Source organism: Trichechus manatus, unplaced genomic scaffold, assembly GCF_000243295.1.
Source record: "Trichechus manatus latirostris isolate Lorelei unplaced genomic scaffold, TriManLat1.0 scaffold00046, whole genome shotgun sequence".
Taxonomy (NCBI): domain Eukaryota; kingdom Metazoa; phylum Chordata; class Mammalia; order Sirenia; family Trichechidae; genus Trichechus; species Trichechus manatus.
In genome coordinates, this window is record NW_004443982.1 from 1,048,007 (window position 1) to 1,075,487 (window position 27,481).

Genomic DNA, 27,481 nt, shown 5'->3' on the forward strand with positions numbered 1-27,481 from the left:
TTAACCATTGTCATAGGGCAACATTTGTAGTAACTGTTAAATGAGAAACTATTTTGTTCTGTAAGCCTTCATCTTAAGTGAGAATAACAGCACAATTTGAAGAGCTTAGTCAATGTCACTGAACTGTGCATGTAGAAATTTTTGAAATGGTGTATCTTTGGCTATGTGTATTTTCACCAAACAAAAAAAAGCAGTTGAGAAGTTAGAGGGTTGATATGTTGTAGGGTTGTTAACCAATGTTATAAAACATGTGTACTTCTGTTTCACGAGAAACTATTTGTTCTGTAAGCCTTCACCTGAAGTACAATAAAAAAAAAAGAATCTGCCAGTCCCCCTTATAGCTGATACAGATGAAAATAGGCTTCAAGTATGTACCCTGTTGTACTGTGCTAATGAGGGCCTATGCTGTTGATATGAGCCCACACATGTCTACGTAGGGATGAAGGCCTTCAAATTTTGTGGACCCCCTTATGCCTGTCCCTAGGCAAAGGGGCTGTACCTGTCTTGAGTTCCTGGTTTAGGGGAGCTGACAGATTATTTTTTTCCTGTTTGTTAATTCGTTCCCTCTCCAAAGCAGGAGAATAGCTCAAGGTGTGGGACAGGTTCTCCTTCTGGCCCAGGGGGCTCAGCAGTCACTGAAGCTGGACCGAGACCTGGAGCAGAGTGGGGAGGGGTTAGGTGAATGGGAGAGAGGTACTTTCCAAAAGAGGGTTTTTTTTTTGATCCTCGCAGTGGGTTAATCGCTTGTACTTATCTTTCACTGATTTATTGCCGTTTCTGCCTGTTTCTGGAGGCTTGAGTAGACTTTCTGCTGCTCAGTCTCTCCCCATGTGGAAAATGCTTCCTGAAGCCACTGCTTGCCTCACCGGTCACGCACCAGCCGATCCTGCCTGCAGGGTGCTGGGGCCAGCCAACTCAGGTCTGGCAACTCCTCACTGCTTCTGAACCGTCTCTCTCTCCTCATGCCGCTCAGTCCGATTCTTCGACTTTGTCTTTGATGTTCCAGTCTCTTAGATTGTCATATATAATCGATTCACTTGTTTTTTTGGGTCTTTGTTGTAAGAGGGACCACAGGAAGAGTCTGACTACTCCACCGTCTTGGCCCTGAACTCCCATAAATTTTCCATTGGCTAATTTTTGGAAGTAGATCACCAGGCCTTTTTTACTTCTCTGTCTTAGTCTGTAAGCTCTGTTGAAACCTGTCCACCATGGGTGACCCTGCCGATATTTGAAATACAGATATTTGAAATACCAGTGGCATAACTTCCATCATAGCAACATGCAAGCCACTACAGTTTTACAAACTGACAGACACATCCATTTTCCCTACCATAGCTATAGTCCTGCTTATGTATATTTTATCTCTAATTTCCTACTAATTTAATTTCACAAGTGCTTTTGTTTTCATTTTATTTATGTTTTCAGCTATCTTGTGTCAATAAAACATTATGTAACTGTGATCATTAAAAATCACCTATATGAGATCAAACAGTCAAGAATTACTTTTAAACAAAAGTGAGAATGTTAGGGGGCAGGGAAATGAGCTTAATGGAAATGGAACAACCGGAATGGAGATAATGAGAATGTTCATGCATTGTGAAGAATGTAACCAATGTTACTGAACAATTTGTGTAGAAATTATTGAATGGTAACCTCAAGTGCTGTGTAAACATTCAAAGAAAACACAATAAAATATTACCTAACAATTATGTAAATAATAGCATAAGTAGTATGAAGATAAAATGAAATCCCAAAAGGGAGTTCATAAATGATTGAGTTGGAAAAATGCTGATTTAGAACATGGTGGTGCCAAAAACTGTGCTACCTGCCGTGTGGAATGCCATAGAAATGGAGCAGAGTTCTAGACCTCCAAAATTAATTGATTTTTAGAAGAACTTACGTGGCACCTGATAAACCAAAGCTACACATATGGCGTCTTGTGAAGAAAGCTTCTACTATGCCAACAGAAGTTTGGAAAGGGGAATTTTTTCCTAATGGCACATTTACAAAATATTAATTATTTAATTCAACAAGATTTCTTGGAGACCTACCATATTTCAGGCAGTCCTAGATTCTTTATAATAAGACCAAGGAAATGTGGTCTAGTATGTGCAACAGACATATTTTAAGAAACAGTATCAAAGCTTGTAGTGGAAAAATTCAATATCTGAACAGACAACTGGGTGTGCCAAGAACATGGGAGAGGAATCAGTGAAACAGAGAAGGGGTGACCAAAGGTATAGAAGGAAAACCAAGGGAGATATTCTGTAGCACTTACTTATATTCTATCATTTATTAGATTGACACTTGTGATGGGTAAGGTTCCTTTTAATTTGCCTGAGCCATGATTCTCAGTGGTTTGGCAGTTATGTAATGATGTAGTCTGGAAGTTATGTAATGATGAAATTTGGCAGTTATGTATTGATGTACTTATCCTCCATTTTCTGATATAATGTAATCACCTCCATGTTGTGATCAGATGGGATCAGCTAATCCTTCGTAAAGGGAGTTTCCCATGGGTGTGGTCTGCATCAAATATATATGGACTTTCTGGCAAAGCTTGCTGGCTTTTACTCACTATGGATCCTGCATCTGGCTTGTCATCATCTGACCTCTGGTTCTTGGGATTTGAGCCAGCAGCCTGCCATATAGCCTGCTGATCTTGAGATTCATCAGGCTCTGCAGCCTGTGAGCTAGCAGTTTACCATCTGACCTGATGATCTCGAACTTGTCAGCCTCCGCAGCCTGTGAGCCAGCAGTCTGCCACCTTATCTGCCAATCTTGGGTTTGTCAGCTCCTGCAGATACATAAGTCAGGAGAAACCTCCAGTCTGATGCCTGACACACAGACTTGCGAATTACGGAATTACCAGCCTCTACAACCATATGAACCATTTCCTTTATATAAACATATATATATATATATACATATATATATATATATATATATATATATATATATATATATATATATATATATATATATGCTTCACTAGTTTTGCTTCTCTAGAGAACCAAGCCTAAGACATTTGATATCGAGAGTGCTTCTGGAGAAACAAAACTGTAAGGATGAGCTTAATAAATTAGTTCTCAAATCTGTTTTTAAAATTTAATTTAATTTAATTTTATTGTACTTTAGATGAAGGTTTACAGAACACCTTCTCATTAAACAGTTAATACACTTATTGTCTTATGACAATGGTTAACACCCCCACAACATGTCAACGTTGTCCCTTCTCAACCTTGCACTATTACCAGCTTTCCTGTCCCCTCCTGCCTCCTAGTCATTCTCCCTGGACTGTTGTGGCCCATTAGTCTCATTTTGTTTTATTGGGCTGTCTAAACTTTGCCTGAAGGGTGAACGTCAGGAGTGATTGCATTACTGAGCAAAAAGGGTGTCTGGGGGCCATACTCTCGGGGTTTCTCCAGTCTCTGTCAGGGCAGTAAATCTGGTCTTTCTTTGTAAGTTAGAATTTTGTTCTACATTTTCCTCCAGCTCTGTCTGGGACCCTCCGTTGTGATCCCTGTCAGAGCAGTCAGTGGTGGTAGCCAGGCATCATCTATTTGTACTGGACTCAATCTTGTGGAGGCCGTGTTGTGGTCCATTAGTCCTTTGGAAGAATCTTTCCCTTGTATCTTGTTTTCTTCATTCTCCCTTGCTCTTGAAGGGGTGAGACCAGTGGAGTATCTTAGATGGCTGCTCACAGGCTTTTATCCTATTAATGCTGTGTATTAGGGCCTCTAGAGTTGATCCTATTTTTTCTTCTATGAACTTTATAGTTTATGGCTTTATATTTAGGTCCTTGAACAAATTTGAATTAGTTTTTGTATGTGTCTGTTGGCTGCTTGAATGTCCTCTTTGGTGAAGTGTCTGTTCATTTCCTTTCTCCATTTTTTAATTGGATTATTTGTATTTTTGTTGTAGAGGTGTTGGATTTATTTTATAAATTTTATAGATTAGACCTTTGTGTGACTTGTAATGTCCAATTTTTTTCTCAGTCTTTACATTCTCCTGTTACTCTTTTGGTGAAGTCTTTTGACCAGCATAAGTGTTTAATTTTTAGAAGATCCCAGTTAACTAGCTTATCTCCTGGAGTTTGAGTGTTGTTGGTTATGGTTTGTATCCTGTTAATGCCATGTATTAGGGCCTCTAGTGTTGATCCTATTTTTTCTTCTATGAAATTTATAGTTTTTAGCTTTATATTTAGGTCTTTGATCCATTTTGAATTATTTTCTGTATATGGTGTGAGGTAGGGGTCCTGTTTCATTGTTTTGGAAGTGGATATCCAGTTTTGCCAGCACCATTTGTTTTAAAAGACTGTCTTTGCCCCATTTGATGGACTTTGGGCCCTTGTTGAAGATAGAGTGACCGTAGGTGGATGGATTTACATCTGGGTTCTCAGTTCTGTTAGATTGGTCAATGTATCTGTCGTTGTACAAGTACCAGGCCGTTCTGACTACCTTGGCTGTATAGTAGGTTCTGAGGACGGGTAGTGCAAGTCCTCTTACTTTATTCTTCTTCAATAGAGCTTTACTGATTCACGGCTTCTTCCCTTTCCATATAAAGTTAATGATTAGATTTTCCATCTCTTTAAAGAATGTTGTTGGTATTTGGATCGGGATTGCATTTTTATTTGTAAACTGCTTTGAGTAGAATTGTCATTTTCCCAATGTTGAGTCTACTTATCCATGAGCATGGTATGTTTTTCCGTTTATGTAGATCACTTTGGGTTTCTTGCAGTAGTGTTTTGTAGTTTTCTTTGTATAGGTCTTTTACATCCTGGTTAGATTTACTCCTAAGTATTTTATTTTTTTAGGGGTTATTATAAATGGTATTGTTTTCCTGATTTCCTTTTCATTGTTCTCTTTATTGGTTTGTAGAAATCCAACTGATTTGGTATGTTTATCTTGTATCCTACTGCTCTGATGAATCTTTCTATTAGTTCCAGTAGTTTTCTCACGGAGACTTTTAGGTTTTCTATGTACCTTATCATATCATCAGCAAACAGGAACAGTTTAACTTCTTCATTACCTGTTTGAGTGGCCTTCATTTCCTTTTCTTGCCTTATTGCTCTAGCTAGGACTTCTAGCACAATGTTAAATAGGAGTGGTGATAAAGGGCATCCTTGTCTTATTCCTGTTCTCAAGGGGAATGTTTTCAGCCTCTCTTCTTTAAGAATGATGTTGGCTGTTGGTTTTGCATAGATGCCCTTTATTATGTTGAGAGATTTCCGTTCTATACGTGTTTTATTGAGAGTTTTTAGCAGGAATGGGAGTTGGCTTTTTTCAAACGCCTTTTCTGTGTCAATTGAGATGATCATGTGATTCTTTTCTTTCCTTTTATTTATGTGGTGGATTACGTTGACTGAGTTTCTAATGTTGAAACATCCTTGCATACCTGGTATGAATCCTGCTTGGTTGTGGTGTATTTTTTTGATATGCTGCTGAATTCTATTGGCTAGAATTTTGCTGAGAATTTTTACATCTGTATTTAAGAGAAATGTTGTTCTGTGATTTTCTTTTTTGGTGGTGTCTTCTCCTGATTTTCGTATCAGGGTTATGCTGGCTTCATAGAATGAATTCAGAAGTGTTGCTTCCTTTTCTATGTTCTGAAATAGTTTGAGTAGTACTGGTATAAGCTCTTCTCTGAATGTTTGGTAGAATTCTCCAGTGAACCCATCTGGGCAAGGGCTTTTTTAATAGTTTTTTTTAAAAAAAAATATTGTACTTTAGATGAAGGTTTACAGAACAAATAGTTTCTCATTAAACAGTACACTTTTTTATGACATTGGTTAACAGCCCCACGACATGTCAACACTCTCCCTCCTCGACCTTGGATTCGCTATTACAAGCTTTCCTGTCCCCTGCTACCTTCTAGTTGGGCCAAGGCTTTTTTCTTTGGGATTTATTTTTTTATTATTATTACCTTTTCAATCACTTCTCTTGTTATGGGTCTGCTCAGATTTTCAACATCACTTTGTGTTAGTTTGGGTGGGTAGTGTGTTTCCAGGAATTTTTCCATTTTCTCTAGGTTTTTAAATTTGTTGGAGTATAGTTTTTCATAATACTCTATTACAATCCTTTTTATTTCAGCAGGTCTGTTGTAATGTCCCCCATTTCATTTCTTATTTGGTAATTTGCATCCTCTCCTGTTTTTCTTTTGTCAGTTTGGCCAGTGGGTTGTCGATTTTCTTGATCCTTTCAAAGAACCACTTTTGGTTTTGTTGATTCTTTCTATTGTTTTTCTGTTCTCTATTTCATTTATTTCTGCTCTGATCTTTATTATTTCCTTTTCTCTGATGGTTATGCTTGTTTTTTTCTGTTCTCTTTCTATTTGTTCGAGTTGTGTGGTTAATGTTTTGATTTTGTCCTTTTCTTCTTTTTTGATGTGTGCATCTATTGCTTTAAATTATCCTCTGCAGACTGCCTTTGCTGTGTTCCAAAGGTTTTGATTCACTGTGTTTTCATTCTCGTTTTATTCTAGGAATTTTTTGATTCCATCTCTGATTTGTTCTATTACTCAGTTTTTTCATAAGCAGGGTGTTATTCAGTTTCCATTTAATTGATTTTTCTTCCTTGCTCTTCCTGTCATTAATTTCTACCTCGATGGTATTTTGGTAGGGAAGATACTTTGTATTATCTCAATTTTTGGATTTTACTGAGGGTTGCTCTGTGGCCAAGATGTGGTCTATTCTGGAGAATGTTCCATGTACGTCGGAAAAGAATGTGTACTTTGCAGTTGTTGTGTGGAGTTTTCTATATATGTCTATGAGGTGAAGTTGGCTGTTTGTGCCCTTTAGGTCTTCTGTATCTTTGTTGAGTTTCTTTCTAGATGTTCTGTCCTTTACCGAAATCTCCTACTATTATTGTGGAACTTTCAGTTTCTCTTTTCACTGTTGTTAGAATTTATTTTTTGTATTTGGGAGCCTTGTCATTGGGTGCGTAGGAGTTTATTATGGTTATGTCTTCATGATGGATTATATAGTGTCCTTCTTTGTCTTTTATGGTGGATTTTGTTTTAAAGTCCACTTTATCTGAGATTATTACTGACACTCCTGCTCATTTTTGGTAGCTAATTTGCTTGATATATTTTTTTCCATCCTTTGATTTTTTAATAAATTTGTTTTTAAGGTGTGTCTCTTGTAGACAGCATATTGATGGATCCTGTTTTTTTATCCATCCTGTCACTCTCCATCTCTTTGTGGGTGCATTTAGATCATTTACATTCAGTGTAATTATCGATAGGCGTGAGTTTATTGCTGTCATTTTGTTGTGCTTTTTTTTTGTGGTGCTGACGTTTTCTTTGTTCCTCTTGCTCTCATGTGCTGAATTCCTTTTGTTTGTGGATATTTTTCATTTCTTTTTTTTTGTAGGTTTTGTTTTTAATGAGACTTTATGTTTTTCTTCTTTATTTTGATGAGTAGGTTTGTTAACTTTCTTTGTGGTTACCTTGAAATTTACCTTTATCTTCTTAGGTTTGAAGCAGTCTATTATTACTTGGTATCACCTTGCCTCCCTCTCCCTCTCCGTTTATTCCCGCTCTTATTGTTCTGATGTTGTTGTTATTTACAGATTAACCTCTCTGCGTCCCTGTTGTAATTCTTTTGGTTTTGGATAGTCCTTGAGAGTTTATTTTATAGGTTGTTATCTGGTTGGTATGATCCTCTGTCCTATATCTAACCTGTGGTCTGATGTTGTTTATTCTCAGATCGAAGGACTCCCTTTAGTAATTCTTGTAAGTTTGGTTTGGTTTTTACATAGTCCCTTAATTTCTGTTTATCTGGAAATGTCCTAATTTCACCATCATATTTGAACGAGAGTTTTGCAGGGTATATTATTCTTGGCTGGCAATTTTTTTCTTTCAAGGTTTTGTATATGTCATCCCATTGCCTCTTTGCCTTTATGGTTTCTGCTGAATAATCCAATGTTAGTCTTATTGTTTCTCCTCTGTATGTGACTTTTTGTTTTTCTCGAGCCGTTCTCAGGATTCTTTGTCTTTGGTTTTAACGAATGTCATTATGATACGTCTTTGTGATTTTCTTTTTGGGGTTTATCCTATATGGGGTTCTTTGAGCTACTTGAGCAGTCAGCTTTTTATCTTTCATGATATTGGGGAAGTTTTCTGTCAGCAGTTCTTCAGTGATCCTTTCTGTGTTTTCTGTTTTCTCCTCCTGTTCTGGAACTCTGATCACTCAAAAATTTTTGCTTTTGATTGTATCCCACATAATTGTCAGGTTTTCTTCATTTTTCTTTGTTCTTTTTTTCTGATTTTTCCTCAAACAGAGTTGTATGCAAGTGTTTGTCTTCAATTTTGCTGATCCCGTGTTCCATCATTTCAAACCTGCTCCTCAGCCCTACTATGACACTGTCCACTTCTGAAATCTTGTTGTTTATCTTTTGGATTTCTAATTTTTTTTGTATGATTTCTAGGTGTGAATTTATTTTAGCATTTTATTCCTGTGTTATTTTCCTGAAATCTTCCATTTTTTTGTCTGTATTGTCCATGAATTTTTCTGCCTTTTCCATGAATTTCTCTATTTTTTCCTCATTTTTGTCTGCTTTTTGCTTTAACTCTTGGATAGCTCTGACTATTAGAGATTTGAATTCCCTATCAGGTAGGTCTAATGCCTTTTCTTCTACTGGAAAGTCATCTGTTGTTTTATTTTGGTTGCCTACTGGAATCATCCTGTCCTGTTTTTTTATATGTTTTGATATTGTCTGCTGTCTTTGGGACATTCAGTAATTTTCCTCGTTTATTGATTGAAGACTTGTTTCTATTGTCCTGCTTTTTGTGTTTTATTTGCTTATGCCTGAGCAGGCAGGTTGTGTGTCAATATAGGTCAATTGGCATAACAAATTTTATTAAGAAAAAGTTCTGCATCCCACTTTGGTGAGTGGCATCTGAGGCCTTAAAAGCTGGAGGGCTACCATTTATGATGTATGAATTGGTCACAACCCACCTGGAGCAAAGGCGAATAAAGAACATCAAAGACACAAGGAAAATATTAGCCCAGGAGACAGAAAGGGCCACATAAACCAGAGACTGCATCAGCCTGAGACCAGAAGAACTGGATAGTGCCTGCCTACCATCAATGACTGACTGCCCTGAGAGGGAATACAACAGAGAGTCTGACACAGCAGGAGAAAAGTGGAGTGCAGAACTCAAATTCTGGTAAAAAGACCAGACTTAATGGTTTGACTGAGGCTGGAGGAACCCTTGAAGACATGGCCCCTGGACTCTCTGTTAGCCTAGAACTGAAACCATTCCTGAAGCCCACTCTTCAGACAAAGGTGAGACTGGAGTATGGGACAAAATATCATACTTATGAAGAGAGTTCTTCTTATTTCAGTTGGATACATGAGACTAAATGGGCAGCTCCTGTCCAGAGATGAGATGAGAAGGGAAAAAGGGACAGGAACTGGTTGAATGGACACAAGAAATCCGGTGTGGAAAGGAGGAGTGTACTGTCACATTAGAGGGAGAGCAGCTAATGTCACATAGCAATGCGTGTATAAATTTTTGTGTGAGAAACTGACTTGAACTGTCAACTTTCACTTAAAGTACAATTAAACAAAAGTCATATGAAATCCAGGTTTAGCTCCTGTCAGCCAAACCCTCAGAAATCTTAGAAGTTATTATATTTCCTTCACATTTACTTATATCATGCATTTGAAAGAAACTATCCCTAGTTTTTTCTCTTTCTCTAAGCTTCTTAACTTCTTTTCCCCTGTTCTCCTCAGTTTACCCATTTCTTTTCTGCGAAAATTGTCCCTATTTTACATAAGCTCCTTTGACTTCCACATTCTTCCTCTAAATATTCCTCTGTGTCTTTAGGATCCTTCCCTTAGTCTTGTTGGCAAAGTTAATACCTTTACCCGTTTCTTAAGTCACATCACCTCATGAATTTATGACCTCTTTATTTCCGTTATTCTTTTTTTTTTTTTTTTTTTACCTCCAAACATCTCCTTTTCATTGGTCTTTGCTTTCCTTTTCCGCATATCATCATGTGTTCTGAGATAAAATGATATTCTCCTGGTATCTCCGAGAGCCACAAATTCATTTTGTAGCTTTATTTCACACCTGTTTCTCTCAGAAGAATCACAAACACTTGCCTGTGTGAATACTCTGATTTTTCATCCTTCCAAGGTACCAATAAAAGGTTGCCTAGCCACATAATTGGCTTTATCTCCAAAGCATATTATCTTGATAGTAATCTCCTAATTTTAGTGTCTTTTGCAATCTGGTTAGGCTGAGAATTTCCAAAATAATTAAGTACTTTATCTCTTACCATTCATATTTTACTATAATCGGGAAGAAGAAACCAGGCTGCATCTTCAAGACTTTGCTCACAAATCTCCTCAGCTAAATAACCAAGTTAATTGTTTATAAGTTCTGCTTTCTATATCAATTCAGCTATTGATTTCTGCCACTATATAACCCGGATCCCCTTTCATCCAGATTCCAATAACATGTTGTTCATTTTCTTCTGATCCCTCACCATCAGGAATTTTACTATCTATATTTATACCAACAGAGAGTTTATGACAATTTTGTTTTATCTAAGATGATATAGGTTTTCTCTACCATGCGCTTGTCTTCCTTCTGACCCTTCAATGACAAAACTTTTAACAACCATATTTCTACTAACAGTCTGTTCAAAGAAATCTAGTTGTGTGTTTTTTTTTTCTATCAAGCTCCTCAAATTCTTCCTTCCTCTACTCATTACCTAATTCGAAAGCCATTTCCACATTTTTAGGTATTTGTCACAGCAGCACTCCTCTCCTGTTACCAAAATCTATATATTTGTTTCTTACTGCTGCTGTCACAAATTACCACAAACTTAAGATTTGAAACTACACAAAATTATTCTTTTACAGTCCTGGAGGTCAGGAATGATAAATGGTCTTACTAAGCTAAAAATCAAAGTGTCAGTGGGATTGCATTCCTTCTGGGGACTCTAGGTGAGGACACACTCCCTAGTTTTTTCCAGATTCTGGAGGATGTCTTTAGTCCTTGACTCCTTCCCCATATTCAAAGCCAGTATCATAGCCTCTTCAACTCTATCTCTTCTCTGACATTTGCTTCTTTGATCTTCTTGTCTGACTCCGACTTGCCTGCTCTCCTCTTATAAGGACCTTTATGATTATAATGGATCTGCTTGGATAATCCATGATAATCTCCCCATTCCAAGATCAATAACTTAATCACATCTGTAAAGTCCCTTCGGCCATGTAAGGTAACATATTCACAATTTCCAGAGATTAGGATCTTTGGGGAGCCAGTATTCAGCCATATTCAATCTATCATGGTCCTCAGTCTTAGTTCTCCCACCTTTATATGCTGCAACCTTTCAATCTGACCCTTCATAGAACTATTTGGCACCAACACATCACTGGTGCTGAATATTGCACCTCATATACTACTAATCGTCATGCTGTACAACTAGTAGTGCAATCTCCAAAATCCACCCAGCTCTTCCCAGATCCAACTGTGGTTTCCAATACCCAGCCCAGATACAATTTCACTTACCTAGAAAGAGAGTTTGGACAGAGTAAGTAGTGGAAAAAATAACTATGATATGTGGTGGGATTTCCTACCCAGGGAAGCAAACATTTCTGAAAGACATAGGGATGAATGCAAAGAAGAGTCACCTCACACTGCTTCAGTGGAGACAAAGAGGAGAGTCTGCAAGACGAGTGAAATGTTTCCAAATGAAGAAGAGGCAGAGAGTAGGAGGGAGTTCTGAGAAAAGAGAACAGCATGTTCAAAGATGTAGAGAGTGTGTCTGATTCAGGAATCTTAGAGAGTACTTCAGTATGGATGGAGAGAGAAAAAGTAAGAGATGGTTTGGAATGAGGTGGGATACAAGGAAATAGTACCCACTCACCTGACTGAAGTAGAGAAAGAGACAGTAGGAATAAAAATATGCATGTTGGGCAATATGATAGTTGATTTAATGCATTACCTTCACTAAATCTTCACCATTAGCCAGAGCAAACATTTTTACAATTATTACAAAGTTTACATTAGGTGGCAGACTTGGGATTCGAGAGCCCAGTTCTGCTGGAAATTAATGACCATGGTCTTTCTACGAAGTGGGTGCTGTCCAAAGTGTGCTGGGCAAGCCATGGATGGTGTTCAAGAGGTCGTTACTAATATATGGACAAAGGTATTTTTTATAGTAATACATTTTTTATTACTTTAATAATAATAATAATAATAATTCACACGCTTTATGGGGAGATGATAAAAACATTTCGAGAATATAACCTAAGGGAAAAACTACATAAACATTTCTCAAGGACAGTGTGGTTCAGTGGTAAAATTCTCACCTTCAGTGTGGGAGACCTAGTTTTGATTTCTGGCCAATGCACTGCAAAAGCAACTACCACTCATCTGTCAGTGGAGGCTTGCTGGTTGCTATGATGCTGAACAAGTTTCAGTGGAGCTTACAGAATAAGACATCCCAAGAAGAAAGGCCAGATGAGCTACTTCAGAAAATCAGTCATTGAGAGCCCTGTTCTGTATGGCAACAAACTGGATAATCTAGATGAAATGGACAAATTCTAAGAAACATATAAACTACACAAATTGACTAAAGAAGAAGTAAAAAGTCTCAATAAACCAATAAAAACGTAACAGATTGAATCAGCTTTCAAAACCTCCCCTTCCCCGCAAAAAAAGTCCTGGACCAGATGGCTTCACTTGGGAATTCTACCAAACATTTAGAGAAGAATTGACACTAATCCTGTTAAAGTCCTCCAAAACATAGAGAAGGAAGGAATAGTCTGTAATTCAATGAAGCAAATGTATCCCTGATACTAAAGCCAGAGACCCTGCAAGAAAAGGAAACTACAGGCCAATATCCCTTATAAATATAGATGCAAAAGTCCTCGACAAAATACCAGTGAACAGAATCCAACAACATATTAAAAGAGTCATACACCACAACCAAGTGAACTTTATTCCAGGAATTCAAGGATGGTTCAACATTAGAAAATCAATCAACAAAATACATTGCATCAATATAACAAAGAAAAAAATGACATGATCGTCTCTATGGATGCAGAAAAAGCATTTGATTAAATGGAAGATTGGAATATAAGGGAAATTCCTCAATTTTATTCAGGCATATATGAAAAGCCAACAGCCAACATTATATTTAATGGAGAAAGACTGAGAGATTTCACCCTTAAAATGGGAAACAAGACAAGGGTGCCTGCTGTCACCACTTCTATTCAATATTTTATTAGAAGTTCTAGTGAGAGCAATGATAAAAGAAAAAGAAATGAAAGGTATTCAGATTGTAAAAGAAGTAAAATTAATCTCTGTTCTCAGATGACATGATCCCATAAATAGAAAATCTCAAAGGATCTGCAAAGAAATTCCAGAGCTAATAGAGGAATTTAGCAAAGTTAGAGAATACACGGTAAAAAAATAAAAATCTGGGGGGCGAGGCAAAAATGGCGGAGTAGTCAGATTCTATCAATCAGTGGTCCCTCTTACAACAAAGATCCAAAAAAAAGTGAATCAATTATATATGACAATCTAGGAGCCCTGAACATCAAAGGAAAAATTGAGGAATTTGACTGAATGACAGGGGAGAGAGAGACTGTTCGGAAGCAGCAAGGCATTGCCAGACCTGACTCAGCAGGACCCGGAGCCCTTCAGGCTGGATCAGCTCCTGGTGCACCATGAGGCAAGCAGCGGTGCTCGGGAGGCATTTTTCACATGGGGAGAGAGATACACCCAGAGGCAGAAAGTCTATTCTGCCATCCAGAACCAGTGAAAAGAAGCCCTCGATCAGCAAAAGATAAGTACTTGCGTCTGGCCTACCGCGTGGATCAAAAACACCACCCTTTGGGAAAAAATCTCTCCCATTTACTTCCCTTCTCCCCGCTCTGCACTGGGTCCAGGATGCCTTCAGCGATTGCCGAGTCCACTGGGCCAGAAGTGGGACCCGTCACGAGTCCCTGAGCCATTATCCCAGCCTTGGAGAGGGAACAAATTAACAAACAGGGGAAAAATAATTTGCTGGCTCCTGTAAGCTTGGAATACAGGGTAGGCACAGCTCCTTTGCCCAGTCACAGGCATAAGGGATCCACAGACTTTGAGTGCCTTTCCCCCTGCAGAGACTTGTGTGGGCCCATTGCAACAGTGTAGGCCTTCATTACCTCAGTACAACAGTGTATCTACCTAAAGTCTAACTTCAACTGTTTCACCTGTGAAGTGGCAGGTTTGTGATGTCTGACACTGCTCTGCCCATTAAGCAGGGTCTTCACTTACCCACATTAAGGGACTGAGGACTGGTGGCTCCACCCACACCACCTAGTGACCTGCAACAGTGGACCAAGAATAAGTAGTGCCCCCCAGTCTTTACAGCCAACAGCATTGGGTGCTCATAGTTAGGCTGAAAAACCCACCTACCTACACGCTCTAGGGAACAAGGACATGCTTTCCTCCCAGACACTTGGGGGCTGCAGTAGGCTCCCTGCATGCTCAGCATGTGACCCTCTACTGCAGCCAGATGCCAGTGCCTACACCAATCACCCATGCGTATCTAGAACTGTAGGAGAGAGCCTGCACCATACTCTTGGTGGCTGACTACCTGGACACCTGAGCTGAATTGATATAGGAGGAATGGGTGGATTCCTGGGCTCACATACATCGTGGCAGGTCTGGCCACCTCGTGGCAAGATGATGGAGCTTTGGGGTACAGGTGAGCTGGATAGCTCTCACAAGCATTTTATTTGGTCATATCAAAACAAAAAAAAACAAGAAGCGAGGATGCATAAACAAACATAAAATAAATAAGTATAATTTACTGTTGGCTCAAAGACAACAGTCAATATCAAAACACACAAAGAAACAGAACAAGATGGCTTCTGCAAGCTCCCAAAATAAAGAACCTAGAAATTTTCTGGAGGAAGAGAATTTCTTGGAATTACCAGAGGCAGAATACAAAAGATTAATATACAGAACTCTTCAAGAGAGCAGGAAGGAAATGAGGCAAAACACAGTACAAGCAACAGAGGAACTTAAGAAGATTAGAGAAGAGAATAATGACAAATATAACAGTCTGCAAGAATCCACAGAGAGACAGCAATCAGGAATCCAGAAGATTAACAATAAAATTTCAGAATTAGACAACTCAATAAAAAGTCATAGGAGCAGAATTGAGGCAATGGAAGTCAGAATTAGTGACAATGAAGATAAAGCACTTGACACCAACTTATTTGAGGAAAAATTAGATAAAAGAATTTAAAAAAAATGAAGAAAGCCTAAGAATTATGTGCGACAACCGATAACCAGTGATATATGCTTTCCCAACCCCCACCTTTCTTCACCCCAGCTTGGCCTCCTCTGCTTCCTGGGGCCACAGTCTCTTGGCTGGGAAGCACCGGCTTCACCCCAGAGTCGCTTAGATTCCACTCGCCCGCACTGGCCAGCTCCCTGAGTGCCATTTGTTGGCTGCTGGTGTTGCTTTTTTCTGCTTCTTTAGATTTCTTCCTTATCTCTCACCACCTCGCCCTCCTCTCTCTCAAATACCTGGCACCATGTCCCATTTTAGCTTCTTCCTGAAAGGCAGCGAAACACTGCTCAACTGTGAAACTGCTTTCCAGAGCATGCTGCCACTCTGGTGGAACCCCTGGTGAATTTTTTTTGTTCCTTTGTTTGTTCTGTATTGATTTGTTTGTTTGTTTTCTTTTTCTTTTCTTGGCTTGGGAGCCCCTTCTATCTGGGCAGTACTGTGCGGCTTGGGAGCTACTCCCTTACTCTTCTCACACCCTTCGTGGCATCCCTGGGGGGAGGCATTTTATTTATTTATTCTTGTTTTTTCTTTGATTTTTGTTTTCTTGTTTTTTTCTGTTTTTTTTTGTGCTGTTTTCTTCTCTCTTTTTTCCTTTTTATCTTTCTTTATTTCTCCGCTTTTCATCTCTCTATACTTACCTTCTCTTCCTGTCTCCTGAATACCTGGTGCTGTGTGACACCTCTACACCTTCTAACCAGGCTGTACTTCAAGACCTGGGAGCAACTTCCCCAGTCCTTGCAGCCACACCAGTGGGATTCATGAGGGCGTTCTTTTTTTCCTAATTTTTATTTATTCATTTTTTCTCTTTTTTTTTCTATTTGTTTTTCTCCATTTCTCAGTCTCTCATCTCTCCACTCCAACGGCCAGCTCCCCTTAGCACTCTTTTCTGTTTGTGTGTATGTTTTTGGCTCCTGTTCCTCTCTCCTCTCTCTCCACTTTCCCATACTCATCTTAGCTCCACACATCACAATCTCCACTCTCCTTCCCACCTACCACCATGGTGTACTGAACATCACACCCCCAATCAGCACAGGCGCGGACTACCAGAACCTGCCCTGGACTGATTCCCAGCTGCCCCATCTAACCTAGTAAGTGCCACAAACAACCCATCCCAGAAACTCCCCTTCAGATGGACCTCCCTGATGTACCTTACCTGAGTGACTGACCCTGCCCATTAGAGAAGGAGATAAAAAGTATCATTGCCTACATACAAGCAAACAACAAAGAATGCACAGCCCGCCGGCACAGACATAAGCAAATAAAAAAGTAGGACGAAACAAGCAAATATAAAATCAATAAATGAGGAAAATAACTACTGAATGCCCCAAAGACAGCAGAAAATATCAAAACATATACAAAAACACGACAGGATGGTTTTAGTAGATGTCCAAAATAAAACACCAGATGACTTTCCAGCAGAAGAAAAGGTACTAAAACTAGCTGATAGGGAATTCAAATCTCTAATATTCAGAGCTATCCAAGAGATGAAGCAAAAAGCAGACAAAAATGAGGAAAAAATAGACAAATTCATGAAAAAGGAAGACAAATTCATGGAAAATACAGACAAAAAATGGAAGAATTAAGGAAAATAATACAGGAGAAAATGGTAAAATAAATTCACAACAAGAAACCATACAAAAACAACAATTAGAAATCCAAAAGATAAGCAAGATTTTAGAAATGGACAGTGTCAAGAAAGGCTGAGGCGCATGTTTGAAATCATGGAAGACAGGATCAGCGAAATTGAAGAAAAACACTTGGATACAACTCTGGGGAAAAATCAGAAAAAAGAATGAAGAAAAATGAAGAAACGCTGAGAATCATGTGGGATATATTAAAAAGCAAAAACTTACATGTGATCTGAGTTCCAGAACACGGGGAGAAAACAGAAAACACGGAGAGGATCATTGAAGAACTGATGACAGAAAACTTCCCCAATAACAGGAAAAATGAAAAGTTGACCCTCCAAGAACATCAACGAATCCCATATAAGACAGACCCCAAAAGAAAGTCACCAAGGCATATCGTAATCACACTCGTCAAAACAAAAGACAAATAAAGAATCCTGAGAGCACCTTGAGAAAAACAAAAAGTCACATACAGAGGAGAAAAAAATAAGACTAAGCTTGGATTATTCAGCAGAAACCATGCAGGCAAGAAGGAAATGGGATGACATATAAAACCTTGAAGGAAAAAGATTACCAGCCAAGAATAATATATCCTGCAAAACTCTCATTCAAATATGATGGTGAAATTAGGTCATTTCCACATAAACAGAAATTAAGGGACTATGTAAAAACCAAACCAAACTTACAAGAAGTATTAAAGGGAGTCCTTCGATCTGAGAACAAACAACATCAGACCACAGGCTGAATCTAGGATGCAGGATTGTACTAGTAAGATACCATCTTAGGAAATGAACTCTTCAAGACTATGCAAAACCAAAAGATTCCAACAGGGAACCAGAGAGGTTAATCTGTAAATAACAACAGCATCAGAACAATAAAAGAGGCAATAATCAGTGTAGGTATAGAACCTTCTAATGGAGAAGAAGGCAAGGCGATACCAAGTAATAATAGATTGGTTCAAATCTAGGAAGATAAGGGTAAGTTCCAAGGTAACCACAAAGAAAGTAAACAAACCTACTCATTAAAATAAATAATAATAACATAAAGTCTCAGCAAAACAAAACTTGCAAAAACAGAAGAAATGAAAAAATCTACAAACAAAAGGAACTCAGCACAGAAGAGTAAGAGTAACAAAGAAAATGTCAGCACCACAAAAAAGCACTACAAAATGCAATCCCACTCCTAGGAATATATCCTAGAGAAATAAGAGCCGTGACATGAATAGACATATGCACACCCGTATTCATTGCAGCATTGTTCACAATAGTAAAAAGATGGAAACAACCTAGATGTCCATCAACAGATGTATGGATAAACAAACTATGGTACATACACACAATGGAGTATTATGCAAAGATAAAGAACAATGATGAATCTGTGAAGCATCTCATAACATGGATGAAATTGGAGGACGTTATACTGAGTGAAATAAGTCAATCACAAAAGGACAAATATTGTATGAGACCGCTCCTGTAAAAACTCACGAAAAAGTTTACACACAAAAAGAAACAATCTCTGTTAGTTACGAGGGATGGGGAGGTGGGGGAGGGAACTAAACAGACAATAGATAAGGGGTAACTTTGATGAAGGGTACCACAGTACACTATACTGGGGAAGCCAGCACAACTTTTACAAGAAAAGGTCATGGAAGCTCCACAGACACTTCCAAATTCCCTGAGGGACTGAATTGCTGGGTGGAGGGCTGTCGGGACCATGGTTTTGGAGAGCATCTAGCTCAATTGGCATAATACATTTTATAAAGACAATGTTGTACATTCTACCTTGGTGAGTAGCATCTGGGATCTTAAAAGCCTGTGAGCAGCCATCTAAGATACTTCACTGGTCTCACTGCTTGGGGAGCAAGGGAAAATGAAGAGAACAAGATACAGGGAAAAAATTAGTCTAGAGTACTAATGGACCACAGCTACTACCACCAGACTGAGTCTAGTGCAGCTAGATGATGCCCAGCTACCACCACTGACTGCTCTGGCCGGGATCACAACAGAGGTTCTAGACAGAGCTGGAGAAGGATGTAGAATGAACTTCTAACTCACAAAAAAAGACCAGATTTACTGGCCTAAAGGAGACTGGAGAAACTCCGAGAGTATGGCCCCCAGACACCCTTTTAGCTCAGTGGTGAAGTCACTCCTGAAGTTCACCGTTCAGCCTGGGATTGGACAGCCTGATAAAACAAAACGGGACTAATGAGACACAACAGCCCAGGGACAAGGACTAGAAGGCAAGAGGGGACAGGAAAGCTGGTGATAGGGAACCCAAAGTTGAGAAGGGACAGTGTTGACATGTCATGAGATTGTTAACAATTGTCATAGGGCAATATGCACACTAACGGTTTAATGAGAAACTATGTTCTGCAAACATTCATCTACGGTAAAAAAAATTATCTATGTGAGATCAAATTGACAACAGCAACTCAAAGATTTGATGGTAAGCCTAGGGGGCCGTCAGTTGAAGATAAAGTTGATGGAATAATTTAGGAAAGGATATTGAGATCAGCAGTACAACTGAAAGAATGTAACAGATGTCAATGAATTGTACATGTGGAAACATTTAAAATGGTGTAACTTTGGCTATGCATATTTTCACCAAAAAAAGGTCCTCCAAGATCGAGAAGGGAGAGTGTTGACACGTCATGGGATTGTTAACCAATGTCATAAAACAATATGTGTACTGACTGTTAAATGAGAAACTATTTGTTCTGTAAACTTCCATCTAAAGTGCAATAAAAAAAATAAAGAAAAAAGAATGTGACCCAGCTGGAGCTGTAGTCACAAACACTCATAAAGACAAAAAAAGAAAGTTGAGGTAATACAAGGTATTTTCTCTGACCACAACGCCATCAAGGCAGAAATTAACAACAAGAAGAGCAAGGAAAAAAAATCATTTACATGGAAAATGAATAACACCCTGCTTACCAACCACTGGGTAATAGAAGAAACCAGAGATGGAATAAAAAAATTCCTAGAATCAAACGAGAATGAAAACAAATCATACAAAAACCTTTGGGACACAGCAAAGGCAATCCTCAGAGGACAATTTATAGCAATAAATGCACACATCATAAAAGAAAAAAGGGACAAAATCAAAACATTAACTACAAAACTCAAACAAATAGAAAGAGAACAGCAAAAAAAGCCCATACCTACTAGAAGAAAGGAAACAATAAACAACAGAGCAGAAATAAATGAAATAGAGAATAGAAAAACAATAGAAAGAATCAACAAAACCAAAAATGGGTTCTTTGAAAAGATCAACAAAATCGACAAACCACTGGTCAGACTGACAAAAGAAAAACAGGAGAGGACGCAAATAACCCAAATAAGAAATGAAATGGGCCACATTACAACAGACCCAACTGAAATAAAAAGGATCATAACAGAGTATTAAGAAAAATTATACTTCAACAAATTTGAAAAACTAGAGGAAATGGATAAATTTCTAGAAACACATTACCTACCTAAACTACCACAAAGTGATGTTAAAAATCTGAACATACCCATAACAAGAGAAGGGTTTGAAAAGGCGATTAAAAAAAAAACTCTCAACAAAAATAGGTCCTGACCCACATGGCTTCACTGGAGAATTCTACCAAACATTCAGAGAAGAGATTATACGAGTACTACGCAAACTATTTCAGAACCTAGAAAAGGAAGGGGTACTTACAAATTCGTTCTATGAAGCCAGTATAACCCTGATACAAAACTAGGAAAAAAAGCCATAAAAAAGAAAATTACAGACCGACATCTCTCATGAATATAGATGCAAAAGTTTTCAACAAAATTCTAGCCAATATAATTCAGCATCATGTCAAAAAAAATAACACACTACGACTAAGTAGGATTCATATCAGGTATGCAAAGATGGTTTCACATTAGAAAATCAGTCAATGTAATCCACCACATAAATATAGGGACAGAAAACAATCATATGATCATCTCAACTGATGCAGATAAGGCATTTAAGAAAGTCCAACACCAATTCCTGATAAAATCTCTCAATAAAATAGGTATAGAAGGGAAATTTCTCAACATAATAAAGGGCATCTATGCAAAACCAATGACCAACATCATTCTTAACGGAGAGAGAGTGAAAATATTCCCCGTGAGAATAGGAACAAGACAAGGATGCCCTTTATCTCCTCTCCTATTTAACATTGTGCTGGAAGTCCTAGCTAGAGCAATAAGGCAAGAAAAACAAACAAAGGGCATCCAAATTGGTAATGAAGATGTTAAACTGTACCTGTTTGCGAATGATATGATACTATACATAGAAAACCGTAAAGACTCCAGGAGAAAACTACTGGAACTAATAGAAAGTTTCAGCATAGTAGCAGGATACAAGATAAACATTCAAAAATCTGTTGGATTCTTATACACCAATAAAGAGAATGATGATAAGGAAATCAGGAAAACAATACCATTTGTAATAGCCCCACCAAAATAAAATACTTAGGGATGAATCTAACCAGCAATGTAAAAGACCTATACAAAGAAAACTACAAAACACTACTACAAGAAACCCAAAGAGATCAGCATAAACGGAAAAGCGTACCATGATCATGGATAGGTAGATTCAAAATTGTGAAAATGACAATTCTACCGGAAGCGATTTCCAAATACAATGCAATACCGATCCAAATAAAAACATTCTTTAAAGAGATGGAAAAACTAATCATTAACTATATATGGAAATGGAAGAAGCCCCGAAGAAGTAAAGCTCTATTGAAGAAGAACAATAAAGTAGGAGGACTCGCACTACCTGACCTCAGAAGCTACTATACAGCTACAGTAGTCAAAACAGCCTGGTACTTGTAAAACGACAGATACATTGACCAGTGGAACAGAATTGAGAACCCAGATGTAAATCCATCCACCTACAGCCACCTGATCTTCGACAAGGGCCCAACCTCCATCAAATGAAGAAAAGACAGTCTTTTTAACAAGTGATGCCAGCAAAACTGGATGTCCATCTGCAAAAAAATGAAACAGGACCCATACCTCACACCATAACAAAAACTAATTCAAAATGGGTTAAAGACCTAAATATAAAGCCAAAACTATAATGTTCATGGAAGAAAAAACAGGATCAATGCTAGAGGCTATAATGCAGGATATTAACAATATACAAACCACAACCAACAACACCCAAACCCCAGAAGATTAGCTAAATAACTAGGATCTTCTAAAAATTAAACACTTATGCTCATCAGAAGACTTCAACAAAAGAGTAAAAAGACAACCTACAGACTGGGAAAAAAATTTTGGACGTTACAAGTCAGACAAAGGTCTAATCTCTAAAATCTATGAGAAAATACAACACCTCTATAAGAAAAAGACAAATAATCCAATTAAAAAATGGACAAAAGAAATGAAAAGATACTTCACCAAAGAAGACATTCAAGTGGCCAACTGACACATGAGGAAATGATCTCTATGGCTAGCCATTAGAGAAATGCAAATTAAAACCACAAGGAGATACCATCTCACCCCGGCATTACTGGCACGAATCAAAAACACTGGAAATAAATGTTGGAGAGGCTGCGGGGAGAATACAACTCTCATGCACTGGTGGTAGGAATGCATAATGATACAACCATTTTGGAAAATGATATGGCACTTCCTTAGAAAGCTAGAAATATAAATACCATACGATCCAGCAATCCTCTCCTGGAAATATATCCTAGAGAAATAAGAAGCATCACACGAGTAGACATGTGCAAGCCATGTTCATTGCAACATTGTTGACAATAGCAAAAAGCTGGAAACAACGTAGATGCCCATCAACAGATGAATGGATAAAAAACTATGGTACATACACACAATGGAGTATTATGTTAAGGTAAAGAACAACGAAAAATCTGTGAAGCATCCTATAACATGGATGAAACTGGAGGACAGTATGCTGAGTGAAATAAATCATTCACAAAAGGACAAATATTGTATGAGACCTCTCCTGTAAAAACTCATGAAAAAGTTTACACACAAAAAGAAACAATCTTTGTCGGTTGCGAGGGATGGGAGGGGTGGGAGGGAAAACTAAACAGACAATAGATAAGTGGTAACTTTGGTGAAGGGTAAGTTAGTGCACAATACTGGGGAAGCCAGCACACCTTTTACAAGAAATTGTCATGGAAGTTCCATACACATCCAAAATCTCTGAGAGACTGAATTGCTGGGCAGAGAGCTGTGGCGACTATGGTTTCGGGGAACATCTAGCTCAATTGATATAACACAGTTTATAAGACATTGTTCTACATTCTACCTTTGTGAGTAGGATCTGGGGTCTTAAAAGCCTGTGAGCAGCCATCTAAGATACTCCACTGGTCTCACCCCTTTGGGAGAAAACAATAATGAAGAAAAGAAGATACAAGGGAAAGATTAGTCCAAAGGCCTAATGGACCATGACTACCACGGCCTCCACCAGACTGAGTCCAGTACAGCTAGATAGTGCCTGGCTACCACCACTGACTGCTCTGACCCAGATCACAACAGAGAGTCCTGGACAGAGCTGGAGAAGGATGTAGAACAAAATTCTAACTCACAAAAAAAGACCAGATTTACTGGCCTGACAGGCTGGAGAACCCCCGAGAATATGGCCTTCAGACACCCTTTTAGCTCAGAGGTGAATTCACTCCCGAAGTTCACCGTTCAGCCTGGGATTGGACAGCCTCATAAAACAAAACAGGACTAATGAGGCACAACAGCCCAGGGACAAGGACTAGAAGGCAGGATGGGACAGGAAAGCTGGTGATAGGGAACCCAAAGTTGAGAAGGGACGGTGTTGACATGTCGTGGGGTTGTTAGCCATTGTCATAGGGTAATATGGGTACTGTTTAATGAGAAACTATTTGTTCTGTAAACCTTCATCTAAAGTCCAAAAAAAGAATTATCTGTGTGAGATCAAATCGACATCAGCATCTGAAAAGTTTTGATGGGGATCGTAGGGGGCAGTGAGTTGAAGATAATGATTATGGAATAACTTGGAAAAAGATAGTGAGAATAGCAGCACAACTGTAAGAATGTAATTGATGCCACTGAATTGTACATATAGAAATTTTTGAAATTTTTCTTTTGGTTATGTATATTTTCACCAAAAAAAAGATTCGCCAAGGTCGTGCAGGAAAACTGTTGACATGTCGTGGGGTTGTTAACCAATGTCATAAAACAATATGTGTCCTCACTGTTTAATGGGAAAGTACTTTTTTGGTAAACCTTCATCTAAAGTACTAAAAAAAGTAAAAAAAAATAAAAGAACCTACAGACTGGGAAAAATTTTTGGACATTACAAGTCAGGTGAAGGTCTAATCTCTAAAATCTACAAGAAAATCCAATACCTCTACAACAAAAAGACAAAAATCCTATTAAAAAATGGGCAAAGGAAATTAACAGACATTTCACCAAAGAAGACACTCAAGCAGCCAACAGACACATGAGGAAATGCTCCCGATCAGTAGCCATTAGAGAAATGCAAATTAAAACCACAAGGAGATACCCTCTTACCCAGGCATTACTGGGACGAATCAACAAAATTGGGAATAACAAACGTTGGAGCAGCTGCCAGGAGATCAGAATACTTAGGCACTGCTGGTGAGAATGAATACTGATACAACCATTTTGGAAAATGATATGGCGCTTCCTTAGAAAGCTAGAAATAGAAATACCATACGATCCAGCAATCCCACTCCTGGAAATACATCCTAGAGAAATAAGAGCCATCACACGAGTAGACATGTGCACGCCATGTTCATTGCAACATTGCTCATAATAGCAAAAAGCTGGAAACAACGTAGATGCCCATCAACAGATGAATGGATAAAAAAACTATGGTACATACACACAATGGAGTATTACGTAAAGGTAAAGAACAATGAAAAATCTGTGAAGCATCCCATAACATGGATGAAACTGGAGGATATTATGCTGAGTGAAATAAGGCAATCACAAAAGGAAAAATATTGTATGAGACCTCTAATGTAAAAACTCATGTTAAAGTTACACACAGAAAGAAACAATCTTTGTTGGTTGCAAGGGATGGGAGGGGTGGAGGGGAAACTAAATAGACAATAGATAGGTGATAACTTTGGTGAAGGGTAAGTTAGTTCATAATACTGGGGAAGTCAGCACAACCTCTACAAGGAAACGTCATGGAAGTTCTATAGACACATCCAAACTCCCTCAGGGACCGAATTGCTGGGTGGAAGGCTGTGGGGACAATGGTCTCGGGGAACATCTAGCTCAATTGGCATAACACAGTTTTCAAAGAAAAAGGTTCTTCATTCTACCTTGGTGAGTAGCTTCTGAGGTCTTAAAAGCCTGTGAGCAGCCATCTAAGATACTCCACTGGTCTCACCCCTTCGGGAGCAAGGGCGAATGAAGAATACAAGATACAAGGAAAAGATTAGTCCAAAGGACTAATGGACCACAACTACTACGACCTCCACCAGACTGAGACCAGAACAACTCGATGGTGCCCTGCTACCACCACTGACTGCTCTGACCGGGATCACCATAGAAGGTCATGGACAGAGCTGGAGAAAAATGTAGAACAAAATTCTAACTCAAAAAAAGACCGGATTTACTGGCCTGACAAAGACTGGAGAAACCCTGAGAGCATGGCTCCCAGACACTCTTTTAGCTCAGTAATGAATTCACCCCCGAGGTTCACCGTTCAGCCAAATATTAGCCTCATAAAACAAAACGTGACTAATGAGGCACAACAGTCCGGGAACAAGGACTAGAAGGCAGGAGGGGACAGGAAAACTGGTAGTAGGGAACCCAAGGTTGAGAAGAGACAGTGTTGACATGTCGTGGGGTTGTTAATCATTGTCATTAAACAATATATGTACTTTTTAATGAGAAACTATTTGTTCTGTAAAGCTTCTATCTAAAGTACAATAAAAAATGAAAATCAATTGAAAAAGTTAAGAAGACCAAAAGTAGGTTCCTTGAAAAGATCAACAATATTTACATGTCATTGGCCACACTGAGAAAAGAAAAACAGGAGAGGAAGCAAATAACCCGTATAAGAAATGAGATGGGTGATATCACAAGGGATCCAACTGAAATTAAAAGAATCATAACAAAATACTATGAAAAATTGTACTGTAACAATATCAAAACCTAGAGGAAATGGACAAGTTTCTAGAAACTCACTACCTACCTAAACTAACACAAACAGATATAGAAAACTAAATAAACCTAACAAAAGAAGAGATTGAAAAGGTAATTAAAAAACTCTAAACAACAAAAAGCACAGGACGGGACTGTTTCATTGGAGAATTCTACCAAACTTTCAAAGAAGAGTTAACACCACTACTACTAAAGGTATTTCAGAGCATAGAAAAGGATAGAAAGCTGCCAAACTCATTCTATGAAGGTAGCATAACCCTGATACCAAAACCAGGTAAAGACACCACAAAAAAAGAAAATTACAGACCAATATCCCTCATGAACATGGACGCAAAAATCCTCAACAAAATTCTAGCCAACAGAATTCAGCAGCATATCAAAACAATTTACCGTGATCAAGTGGGATTTATACCAGGTATTCAGAGATGGTTCAACATTAGAAAAACAATCAGTGTAATCCATCACACTAAAAAGACAAGAACCACATGATCTTATCAATCAATGCAGAAAAAGCATTTAACCAAGTACGATACCCATTCATGATAAAAACACTTAGAGAGTCTAGAAATAAAACCACATATCTCTGTCAACTGATTTTTGACAAGGGATCTCATTCGAGAGGGAAAGAAAAGTGTCTTCAGTAAACGGTGGTGGGAAAATTGAATTTTCACATACAGAAAAATGAAACAGGATCCATGCCTCACACCATACACAAAAACAAATTCAAAATGGGTTAGGGACCTAAATGTGAAACTAAAGCCATAAAATTCTTAGAAGAAAATGCAAGGGCATTGCTATCTGGCTTAGTTTTTAAGAAAGGATTATCTAATGCAATAACAAAAGCACAAACAACAAAAGACAAAGTAGATAAATGGGATCTCATAAAATAAAATAAAAATAAAACTTTGCTTCATCAAAACTTTACCAAAAAAGTGAAAAGACAAGCTACTGACTGGAAGAATATCTTCTGAAACCATATATCAGATAAGAATCTAATAAACAAAATGTATATAAAACTTCGAGAAATTGACAGCAACAGCAAAAAAGGCAAATAACCCAATCACACAATGGACAGTTCACCAAAGAAAACATTCAACTGGCCACCAAACACATGAAAAGATGCTCAAGGTCATTAGCCATCAGATAGATGCAAATCAAAATGACAGTGAGACAACATTCCACTCTCACTAGGAGGGCTAAGATTAAAATAAAATAAAATTAAATTAAAAAAAACAGAAAAAATGGTGCTCTAGGCAGAAGCACCACGCCGTCCCTCCACAGCAAAGATCCGAAAAACTAAACTGAACAGAGAATACAACAATCCTGAAACCCTAAAACATCAAATGAAGAGATAAAGAACTCAGCCAAGCACCAAATGGAGTGAGAAAACTGAC